This window comes from Bos grunniens, chromosome 21 (assembly GCF_055505025.1).
Source record: "Bos grunniens cultivar Pamir isolate PY7600 chromosome 21, Bosgru_T2T1.0, whole genome shotgun sequence".
NCBI lineage: Eukaryota > Metazoa > Chordata > Mammalia > Artiodactyla > Bovidae > Bos > Bos grunniens.
The window spans coordinates 24986607-24998488 of record NC_141185.1 but is presented as its reverse complement, the minus strand read 5'-3'; the positions used below and the strand labels follow the sequence as shown (position 1 = coordinate 24998488).

The following is an 11882-nucleotide window of genomic DNA, read 5'->3' as shown; positions in this document are numbered from 1 at the left end:
TTGGAGGTTTTAACTATAGTAAAATGATTAGCTTTATTGATCTTCAGTAGTCGAGGTACACATTTAATCTATACTCAATAAGAACCAGTATTTTTAAGAGCAGAAATTGTAGTTACCTTTGGGAAACAATAGGGTTAGAAAAGTTGTAGAAAGTGTATTTTCTTTGCTGCCTTAAGATTGATTATTTAAAGCAGACTTTAAGAAATTGGTCTATAGTAAAGGAGAGATACCACCATAAACAACACTAAGGGAAAAAGAGCAAACTATATTTTGAATAATCTTTTTTTGAATTAAGTATTTAAACTTGCCAGAGTAGATCCCTGGTGACCTCAGCCACTAATTGTTATGTAAGTATGTGGTTAGTAGCTCAGTCATGTCCAACTTTGCAGCCCCATGGACTGTAGCCTGCCAGGCCCCTCTGTCCATGGGATTTTCCAGGCAAGAATACTGGAATGGATTACCATTTCCTTTTCCAGGGGATCTCTACCCAGGGATCAAACCTGCATTGGCAGGCAGGTTCTTTACCACTGAGCCACCTAGGAAGCCTCACTAATTGTTACAGAGGATCCAAAAATCTTGGAATGTCTAAGGCCAATACATTCCATGTTCTTGTTTGCACCGGGTAAGTCTGGTGCTGTTGATGTTGTTACCTCAGGCAGGTGAGCATGGCTGCTGGTCTAATACCAATCCCTGTAGTCAGTTGCTCCTATTCCTGTAGCCAACAGGCCCGCAGAGCGGGAGCAATATGAACTTGTGACCACCAGATGCAGGAAACTTCACCGACCACATCCTCTTCAGAACTGAGTCATGAGTTGTACTGTGTCCTAAAAGGGAAGCAGAGTTCTTCCGATTCTGAGGCTGCTGCCCTGGGATTACCCATCCAGATCAACTAGGCTCTATAAAGTGCTGCTTTCAGTTTGAAAGTGGAGTCTGTGTGAAGAACTGCTCCCCTGAAAAGACTCTGAATTTCTGTACCCTGACGGCCTTGAGTAGCTTCACCCTCCTGGAATCGTGGGTGAGAGACTAGCAATAACTGGATTTTTCTATAAGAAAATATCTTCTGGTGTAGAAAATGGAAATTTACTCATTTGTTAAGAAAATGTTAATACAAAATCTAGATGAATTTAAGAAGTAGTTTTAAGTTAACCAATATTAAATTGGTTATTTTATACTTAAAAGAACTGGAAGAAACAGAGATGAGTTTTAAGTATGTAAACATTCAGTGCTCTAATTCTGTTTTTAACAGTCTTGGATAGACAACAGGGTTAACATGGAAGTCTTATTCAAATGCTAAAAAAAAAAAAATGTTAAAACTAAACATTTTTACCCAAAGGGCATTTTGATCAACTCCTAGTAAGAAATATGCAGTTGAATACTGACATTCAGAGGGGTATGTCCAGACATTCATGAATATGAAGCTCTTTGGGTAAACATACGGCTTTCCTTCTTTTGGTACTCACATGAAGAAACATCTTTTACCATTTAGATTACATGAACAACGGACTAGGTACTCAGCTCCCTCACTAGCCCCAAATCTAACATTCAGATATGTGCCACAATCAAATTACTATATTAAGGATCTTTAGGGTCTCTTAAAGAATCAGAAATGCTAAGGTGAAATATATTCTGACGATCAATAATCACAAAATACAAGAAACAAGTCCTAACAGCTAACATGATAATGGCACTTCGACTGAAACCATGAATGATCCTAGGATGACTGTTAACCTTCATTTATTTTACATTCTGGAAAATCCAACTAATTTGTACATTTCTCTGCTTCCCTGTCTCAGGGGTTTCTCTGAACAGGAAACCCTGTGTGCAAGCCTAACACACCAGAAATTGTATAAAGAGTATCTGCTGAAACTGGTGAGTAAGTGTTTAAGTTCTTGTGGGGCATTTCTGGAATGGGCCATGGTGGTTTAGCTGCTAAGTTGTGTCCAACTGTTTGCAACCCCACGGACTGTAGCTCGCCAGGCTCCTCTCTCTATGGTATTTTCTAGGCACTTGCCCAGCATCTTCTTTTAGGATTTGAAATAGCTCAACTGGAATCCCATCACCTCCACTAGCTTTGTTCATAGTGATGCTTCCTAAGGCCCACTTCACTTCACATTCCAGGATGTCTGGCTCTAGTCCAGTGATCACACCATCTTGGTTATCTGGGTCATGAAGATCTTTTTTGTGTAGTAGCTCTATGTATTCTTGCCACCTCTTAATAGCTTCTGCTTCTGTTAGGTCCATAACCATGTCTGTCCTTTTTTTGTCCATCTTTGCATGAAACGTTCCCTTGGTATCTCTAATATTCTTGAAGAGATCTCTAGTCTTTCCCATTCTGTTGTTTTCCTCTAATTCTTTGCATTGATCACTGAGGAAGGCTTCATATCTCTCCTTGCTATTCTTTGGAACTCTGCATTCAAATGGGTGTATCTTTCATTTTCTCCTTTGCCTTTCTGCTTCTCTCTTCTCAGCTATTTGTAAGGCCTTCTCAACCATTTTGCCTTTTTGCATTTCTTTTTCTTCGGGATGTCTTGATCACTGCCTTCTGTACAATGTCACAAACCTCCGTCCATAGTTTATCAGGCACCCTGTCTATCAGATCTAATCCCTAATCTATTTGTCACTTCCACTGGATAATCATAAGGGATTTGATTTAGGTCATACTTGAATGGTCTAGTGGTTTTCCCTACTTTTTTCAATTTAAGTCTGAATTTGGCAATAAGGAGTCCATGATCTGAGCCACAGTCAGCTCCCAGTCTTGTTTTTGCTGACTGTATAGAGCTTCTCCATCTTTGGCTGCAAAGAATATAATCTGTCTGATTTTGGTATTGACCATCTGGTGATGTTCACGTGTGGAGTATTCTCTTGTGTTGTAGGAAGAGGGTGCTTGCTATGACCAGTGTGCTCTCTTGACAAAACTCTTATTAGCCTTTGCCCTGCTCCATTTTGTACTCCAAGGCCAAATTTGCCCGTTACTTACTCCAGGTATTTCTTGACGTCCTACTTTTGCATTCCAGTCCCCTATAATTAAAAACGTCATATTTTTTAGGTGTTAGTTCTAGAAAGTCTTATAGGTTTTCATAGAACCGTTCAGCTTCTTCAGCATTACTGGTCATGGCACAGACTTGGATTACTGTGATATTGAATGGTTTGCCTTGGAAATGAACAGATCATTCTGTCATTTTTGAGATTGTGTCCAAGTATTGCATTTCAGACTCTTTTTTTGACTATGAGAGCTACTCCATTTCTTGTAAGGGATTCTTGCCCACAGTAGTAGATGGTAATGGTCATCTGAGTTAAATTCACCCATTCCAGTCCATTTTAGTTCACTGATTCCTAAAATGTGGATGTTCACTCTTGCCATCTCCTGTTTGACCACTTCCAATTTGCCTTGATTCATGGACCTAACATTCCAGGTTCCTATGCAATATGGCTCTATTTATAGCATCAGACTTTTACTTCCATCACCAGTCACATCCACAACTGGGTGGTGTTTTTGCCTTGGCTCCGTCTCTTCCTTCTTTCTGGAGTTATTTCTCCACTTATCTCCAGTAGCATATTAGGCACCTACTGACCTGGGGATTTCATTTTTCAGTGTCCTATCTTTTTGCCTTTTCATAGGGTTCTTAAGAATACTGAAGTGGTTTGCCATTCCCTTCTCCAGTGGACCATGTTTTGTCATAACTGTCCACCATGACCCATCTGTCTTGGGTGGCCCTACACATGGCTCATAGTTCCATTGAGTTAGACAAGGCTGTGGTCCATGTGATCAGATTGGTTAGTTTTCTGTGATTGTGGTTTTCAGTCTGTCTGCCCTCTGATAGAGAAGGATAACAGGCTTATTATGGAAGCTTCCTGATGGGAGAGACTGAGGGGGAAACTGGGTCTTGTTCTGATGGGTGGGGCCATGCTCAGTAAACCTTTAATCCAAATTTCTGTTGATGGGCGGGGCTGTTGTTTGACCTGAGGCCAAACTATGATGGAGGTAATGAAGATAATGGCGACTTCCTTCAGACTGTCCATACATGCACTGCTGCACTCAGTGCCCCCAACCCTGTAGCAGGCCACCACTGACCCATATCTCCACTGGAGACTCATGGACAATTCTGGGTCAGTCTCCTGAGGGGTCACTGCGCCTTTCTCCAGGGTCCTGGTGCAGACAAGATTTTGTTTGTGCCCTCCAAGAGTCTGTTTCCCAGTCCTGTGTAAGTTCTGGCGCCACTATTGTGGGTAAATGGCAATCTCCTCCAAGAGGGCTTATGCCATACCCCAGTCTGCTGTACCCAGAGCCCCTGTCCCTGCAGCAGTCCACTACTGACCTGTACCTCTGCAGGAGACACTCAAACACAGTTCTGGTTCAGTCTCTGTGGGATCTCTGGGTCCTGGTGTGCACAAGGTTTGTTTGAACCCTCTGAACATCTCTGGTGGGTATGGGTTTGATTCTAAACGCAATTTTGTTAAGAATCATTTCACAATTTCCATATGCCAGCAAATTTGGAAAACTCAGCAGTGGCCACAGGACTGGAAAAGGTCAGTTTTCATTCCAATCCCAAAGAAAGGCAATACCTTTGCTCAACTGCAGCACAGTTGCACTCATTTCACATGCTAGCAAAGTAATGCTCAAAATTCTCCAAGCCAGGCTTCAACGGTACATGAACCGTGAACTTCCGGATGTTCAAACTGGATTTAGAAAAGGCAGAGGAACCAGAGATCAAATTGCCAACATCCTCTGGATCATCGAAGAAGCAAGGGAGTTCCAGAAAAACATCTAATTTTGCTTTATTGATTATGCCAACGCCTTTGACTGTGTGGATCCACTGGGGAACAGCAATCCACTGGAGAAAGAATACTCTTTCTGAAAATGGTGCTCTGCAACGATTCTGTATCCACATGCAAAAACATGTATCTATTAATAGATACAGACCATTATCTATCACAGAGTTAACTTACATTGGATCTTTAAGTTAAACTTCACTTAATGTGAAACACCAAACTGTAAGACTTCTAGACAATAACATAAAATCTAGGTGACCTTGTGTTTGGCAATGAGCTTTTAGATAAAACACCAAAAGCATAATCCATGAAAGAAAAAATTGATAGACTTTTAAAATTGAAAACTTCTATGAAGACACTTAAGAGAATAAAAAGACAAGGCCAGACTAGAACACACACGTGTTTGGTATCCAAAGGATACCAAGGACTGGTATCCAAAATATATTAAGAGTTCTTTGTATGTGTGTGCATATTAGTTACAAAGAATTCTCAAAGCTCAACAATAAGGAAACAGACACCCAATTTAAAAGTTCACAAAAAATCTAACAAATACCTCACTGAAGAAATATAGATAGTAAAGAAGCATGTGAAATACACTCAACATCCTATGTCCTCAGGAATTTCACGTTAAAACAATGAGATACCACACTAAACATCTTTTAGAATGGAAAACTTTTTTTAAAATCAACAATACCAACTGTTGGTGAGGCTTCAGAGCATCAGTAAGAATGTAAGAGTAGTACAGAGCAGTAAGCAGTAAGAATTCTGATAAGAATGCAAAATGCAACAACTTTGGGAGATAGTACAGCAGTTCCTTACAAAGGTAACCACACTGTTAACTATAACATCCAGCTGTGCCCCCACACACAAAGGCTTGCACACAAATGTTATAGCAGCTTTATCCATAATTGGCCCCAAACTGGAAGCAACCAAGATAATCTTCATTAAATGAATGGAAAACAAACTGGTACACTCAGACAACGGAATATTATTCCGTGGTAACAAGAAAATGAGCTATCAAGCCACAAAAGACATGGAGGAAACTTAAATGCATCTTGTAAGTGAAAGAATCCAGTCTGGAAAAGCTACATAGTGTATGGTTTCAACTATAAGACATCCTGAAAAAGACAAAACTGTATAGAGACAGTAAAAAGACCAGTAGTTGCCAGGAGTTTGGAAGGGGTATGTGGGAGAGTGGGGAGAAAAGACTGGTGGAGAACAGGTTTAGGGCAGTGAAACTTATTTGATACTGTAATGATGGATACGGGACATTATGCATTTGTCAAAACCCATAGAAATATACAACACAAGGAATTCCCTTGCAATCCAGTGGTTAGGATTCGGAGCTTTCTGCCATAGCCTGGGTTCAGTCCCTGGTCTGGGAACTAAGATCCTGCAAGCCGTGTGGCTCCACCAAAAAATAAATATAAAAAAGAAACATACAACGTAATGGTAAACCTAACTCTAAGTATGGACTTTAGATCATGATAATGTATCAATATTGGTCCATTAATTGTAACATATATCACACTAATGTAGGATATTGATAATAGGGAAAACGTGTATGTGAGAAGCTGGATGTTAATGGGAACTCAGTACAATTACCACTAGATTTTTCTGTACATCTAAAACTTTCTAAAAAATAAATCTTACTAATTTTTTAAATGTAAAATGTTCATAAATTTTAACAAATTTATAAATAATTTCTCACTTATTTTTAATGTATTTTCAAAGTCTTTTCCAGTGGATTAGTTATTATTCATAGAATCAGACAAAAATTAAGCCCTGAATTCTAAAAACCCTATACTGAAAAGCACAATTTTTTTTTAACTTGAAGTTTCAGTCCTACTAAGAGCAAACAAGCCTAAATTTTCCCAGTAAAATACCAAAAGTGAAGGTGTGGGTATTCATACCTTCATATGAAGTGTTCACACATCCTAGCATATTACCTGGAGAGGAGCCTTGCTCAGCTGGTCATGTGCTGGTCAAGCCTTCTCGTGCGAACCCTGTGTATGACACTGGCTTTTCTCAGTTCCAGACTACAGGAAAGCCCTAACCCAGGTGGCCTAAACTCGGCACGTGCGTGAAGTGTGTTCCCATTCCCCCGGGCAAAACTGTGAACGCTACACGTAATGCAGGTGCCTCCGAAGGGGAAACAGAGTCTCCAGAATTCCCTGCTGCACATTCTCACCTTTCTCACTCGTTGTGCATCTGACTGACCCCAGCTTGAGTGACCCTTCCTTTAAAAGAGAGGGTCCTGCTTCTCTTGGTTTTAAAGCACACCATCAGATGGGTGTTGGTCCTTGCTTCTGACTCAAAAAGAACCTCCAAGGTAACGATAAGCATGATTTGCTCAATGATACCCCTATACAAGAAGGAAATCACTGAGCTCGTGTGGTTTGAAATTCTGTGTAATACCACTTACCTATGCCCACATCCCATGAGAGTAAGCAGTGAAGACTTTTAAACTGAAATGTGCTAGATTGACTGTTCTTAGCCAGAATTTCACATCAGAACCACCAGAGGAACTTTCCCCAAGTGTACAAGCTTGGCCCCCTGCCTTGATCTCTCACATCACAGAGGGTTCCCAGGAGGCTGCTTTGGGCATGTGTATTTTGAGGACGCTCCCCAGTCAGGTCTGGTGTTTGCTAATCTTAGGAAACGCTTTAAGAGGTAACTGCAGGCGGCCTGGTCATAGTCAAGGGTATTTGGGGCTCATCCCACCTTTACCCCTCTTTTGGTCAGTGGGCAGCTTACTAGTGTGCTGAGGAGGCAAGCAGGTTTCCAAGAACTGACCCATATGCCTTAGATTCTTGTCATCTTTGTCTTTGCTGATCTCATCCTTGACTCCTAAAGCCAGTCAGGGGACAAAAAATGCAAATATTCAACAATAATTAACCTCTTTGGGCAGCCCAGCTTGTGGCAACCTCAGCCTGGGGGCCCCTTGCAAAGGCTCCAAGCAGCTCCAGCAGGGCTTTCTGCAGACCACACACTCCTGTGCAATATTAGGGCTCCTCCAGATCCGGGGGGACATGGAGGGAACATAGGGGAAAGTGCTTGCAGGAGAAGGGAACGTGCCATTGTCCCAGAAGGCAAGTGGTGTTACCGAAATTTTGATGAAGTTGTTGATGCTTCTTTTGAGCAGCTACCACAAGATTGTCTGCATGACAGACATCAACAGCTAACCTTATTTCAGGAGTTGACCTGCAAGTCTCAGAGTTAATCCAATCATTTAGGTAGGTTTTTACCGAGAACTGCAGTGATTAATCCTCCACTGGGTACTACTGGAATGAGGGTGAAAAGGAGAAGCAGAAGAAGAACAGGACAGACCTGGTTTCCCTGGTCAGCGTAGGGATAAACCAGGGGCAGCCCCATCTAAGAGACTCAGAGTGCCCGCCTGAGCTTGGGTTTTCCAGGGATAGAAGCTGAGAACAGCACCTTGGTTATCATCTGGATCTAGCTGGTTAGTTGGTAACCCCTGTCAGAGCCATGTTCGCCTTGGTCGTATAACTGGAGTCACTCCCCTTAGGCAGACTCCAGGGGCCTGACAGTCACTGGGGAACTGTTCTTGTCATAAGTTCTTGCCAAGACTGAAGGCAAAAAAGCTGAAGATAGCCATGCTGGTGTTCCTTAAGTAATATAGGTCAAGCTCTAAGTTTCGGATGGACTCATCAGACAATCCCATGGATGGAGGAGCCTGGTAGGCTGCAGTCCGTGGGGTCGTTAGAACTGTCAGACACAACTGAGCGACTTCACTTTCATTTTCACTTCCATGCATTGGAGAAGGAAATGGCAACCCACTCCAGTGTTCTTGCCTGGAAAATCCCAGGGACGGGGGAGCCTGGTGGGCTGCCCGTCTATGGGGTCACACAGAGTCGGACATGGCTGAAGCAACTTAGCAGCAGCAGCAGCAGCAGACAAAATCACCTCCCTCTGCAAAAGTAGCTCTTTGATCCTGACAGAATGTCTGTTGCAGGGTGACCTGGAGAAGGCCACCAGCTTCTTTGTGCCTCTGTGTCCAGCAGTCTCCTGAGAAAATGAGCTCTGAGAGGACCAGGGGAGGAGTGCTGTTTTGCAAGGGCCATGGGATTGTACCATCTCCTCCTGTCAATGCAAGGAAAATCCCCTTAGTTCTTACTGATGACCAAAAACGTGGGGCCTCCAAGTCAGACCCTGCCTTGAGGCCTGGGGATAAGGCAATGAACAAGGCCTCATGAGCTAAGCCTCTCCAGGGACTAAGAATTTTGGCCCTTGCATCTCTTGCAGAGTGTCTCCTCCAAGTAAGCTGAGAGAGATTTGTGGCAGCTTCACTTCCTGTCTGCATCTAGCAGGGCAGGGGGTTGCTCCCCTTCACAGAAGCAGATTGGGCACAGAGGCCTCTTGTGTAAAACCAGGCTCCAGCCCCCTTCTAGACAAGCTCTGCAAGGGGCATCCCTGGGGACCAGCGGCCACCTGCCCAGGATGAGCGAGCAGATGCCTCTAACAACTCCGATTGTCACATGCATAGTACGCTCCTTTCCTGCCATACACTATGTGGACATCCCTTCTGGAATGGCTTTTCTTTTCTCCTCTGTGTTCTTAAAAAACAAAACATCATTGTAAAACAGGGAATCATGCAGCTTCTTCTGAAGCAGAACAGGCTGCAGGTGCTCACTGCTCCTTTCCCATTTCTGAAAAACCCCAGTCCCAAGTCTCCCTTACCCAAAGTGGAGGAGGGAGGCAGCTGATGGCCTTGGAGGGAGGGGCTTTCCAGGGAAGGAGATAAATAGTCACAGGAACCTCTGTCTAAAAACTTGGACGCAGGACAACATAGCAAAACTGGGAGTGGGGAAATTCCTGCTGAAAAGGTCACAGCCAACAACAACCATGAAATTAGAAGCTGCTTGCTCCTTGGAAGGAAAGCTATGGACAAACCTAGAGAGCGTACTAAAAAGCAGAGACGTGACTTTGCCAGCAAAGGTTCGTCTAGTCAAAGCTATGGTTTTTCCAGTAGTCATATACGGATGTGAGAGTTGGACCATAAAGAAGAAAGTGAAAAAGTATGAAAGTGTTAGTCCTTCAGTCGTGTTCGACTCTTTGGAACCCCATGGACTGTAGCCCACCAGGCTCCTCTGTCCATAGAATTCTCCAGGTAAGAATACTGGAGGGGGTTGCCACTCCCTAAAGAAGGCTAAGTGCCAAAGAATTGAAGCCTTTGAATTGTGGTGCTGGAAAAGACTTTTGAGAGTTCCTTGGACTGCAAGGAGATCAAACCAGTCAATCCTAAAGGGAATCAACCCTAAATATTCAATGGAAGGACTGATGCTGAAGCTGAAGCTCCAAACCTCCGGTCACCTGATGCGAAGAGCTGGCTCATCGGAAATGACCCTGATGCTGGGAAAGATTGAAGGCAAAAGGATAACCCAGGATGAGATGGATAGATAGTATCAGTGACTCAATGGACATGAATCTGAGCAAACTCCGGGAGCTAGCGAAGGACACGTTGTGCCTGGTGTGCTGCAGTCCATGGGGTCGCAAAGAGTCGGACATGACTGAGCGACTGAACAACAGCAGCTCCCAAAAGTGGCACACCCCCACCAACTTCCCAACTCTGCATCTGCTCCATTCCAGACTAGGCCTCAGGGAGACTGAGGTGACTGAGACACTGACTGGAGAGGTGGGGAGAGGGCTGCTTGCTTCCCCGGGCTTCCATCCCTGACTCGAGTGCCAGGGACTTTAGCTCTCTAACGAAGAACCTCACTCAATTCACCCGCTGCTGACTGCGTCCCAGCCTCACTTTTCTCTTGCGTGATAATGATACAATCATAGAATCCACCTCAACGAGATGCAGTGAGAACTACATGACACAACACATTTAAAGTGCAGAAAAGAACAGTATTCCTGTCTCTCAACAGGGGTTCGTGAGCTCTTCCAGAATGGCTCTTCAGTTCAGTTCAGTTGCTCAGTCGTGTCTGACTCTTTGCAACCCCATGAATCACAGCACGCCAGGCCTCCCTGTCCATCACCAACTCCCGGAGTTTACCCAAACTCATGTCCATCGAGTCGGTGATGCCATCCAGCCATCTCATCCTCTGTCGTCCCCTTCTCCTCCTGCACCCAATCCCTCCCAGCATCAGGGTCTTTTCCAATGAGTCAACTCTTCGCATGAGGTGGCCAAAGTACTGGAGTTTGAGTTTTAGCATCATTCCTTCCAAAGAAATCCCAGGGCTGATCTCCTTCAGAATGGACTGGTTGGATCTCCTTGCAGTCCAAGGGACTCTCAAGAGTCTTCTCCAACACCACAGTTCAAGAGCATCAATTCTTCGGCACTCAGCTTTCTTCACAGTCCAACTGTCACATCCATACATGACCACTGGAAAAAATCATAGCCTTGACTAGACAGACCTTTGTTGGCAAAGGAATGTCTCTGCTTTTAAATATGCTGTCTAGGTTGCTCATAACTTTCCTTCCAAGGAGTAAGCGTCTTTTAATTTCATGGCTGCGGTCACCATTTGCAGTGATTTTGGAGCCCAAAAATATAAAGTCTGACACTGTCTCCACTGTTTCCCCATCTATTTCCCATGAAGTGATGGGACCAAATGCCATGATCTTCGTTTTCTGAATGTTGAGCTTTAACCCAACTTTTTCACTCTCCTCTTTCACTTTCATCAAGAGGCTTTTTAGTTCCTCTTCACTATCTGCCATAAGGGTGGTGTCATCTGCATATCTGAGGTTATCGATATTTCTCCTGACACTCTTGATTCCAGCTTGTGCTTCTTCCAGCCCAGTGTTTCTCATGATGTACTCTGCATAGGAGTTAAATAAGCAGGGTGACAATATACAGTCTTGACGTACTCCTTTTCCTATTTGGAACCAGTCATTGTTCCATGTACAGTTCTAACTGTTGCTTCCTGACCTGCATCTAGGTTTCTCAAGAGGCAGGTCAGGTGGTCTGGTATTCCCATCTCTTTCAGAATTTTCCAGTTTATTGTGATCCACACAGTCAAAGGCTTTGGCATAGTCAATAAAGCAGAAATCGATGTTTTTCTGGAACTCTCTTGCTTTTTCGATGATTCAGCGGATGTTGGCAATTTGATCTCTGGTTCCTCTGCCTTTTCTAAAACCAGCTTGAA

General features: G+C 43.6%; 1 long non-coding RNA gene across 1 annotated transcript; it reads left to right on the top strand.

Annotated features, from left to right (window-relative positions):
• Nucleotides 1–623: 623 nt before the first annotated feature.
• Nucleotides 624–6442, top strand: LOC147349254 (uncharacterized). The gene is made up of 3 exons (XR_015149739.1): nt 624–1015; nt 1794–1869; nt 4637–6442. It is a non-coding gene; the product is annotated as an uncharacterized LOC147349254 (long non-coding RNA).
• The last annotated feature ends 5440 nt before the right edge of the window (nt 6443–11882 follow it).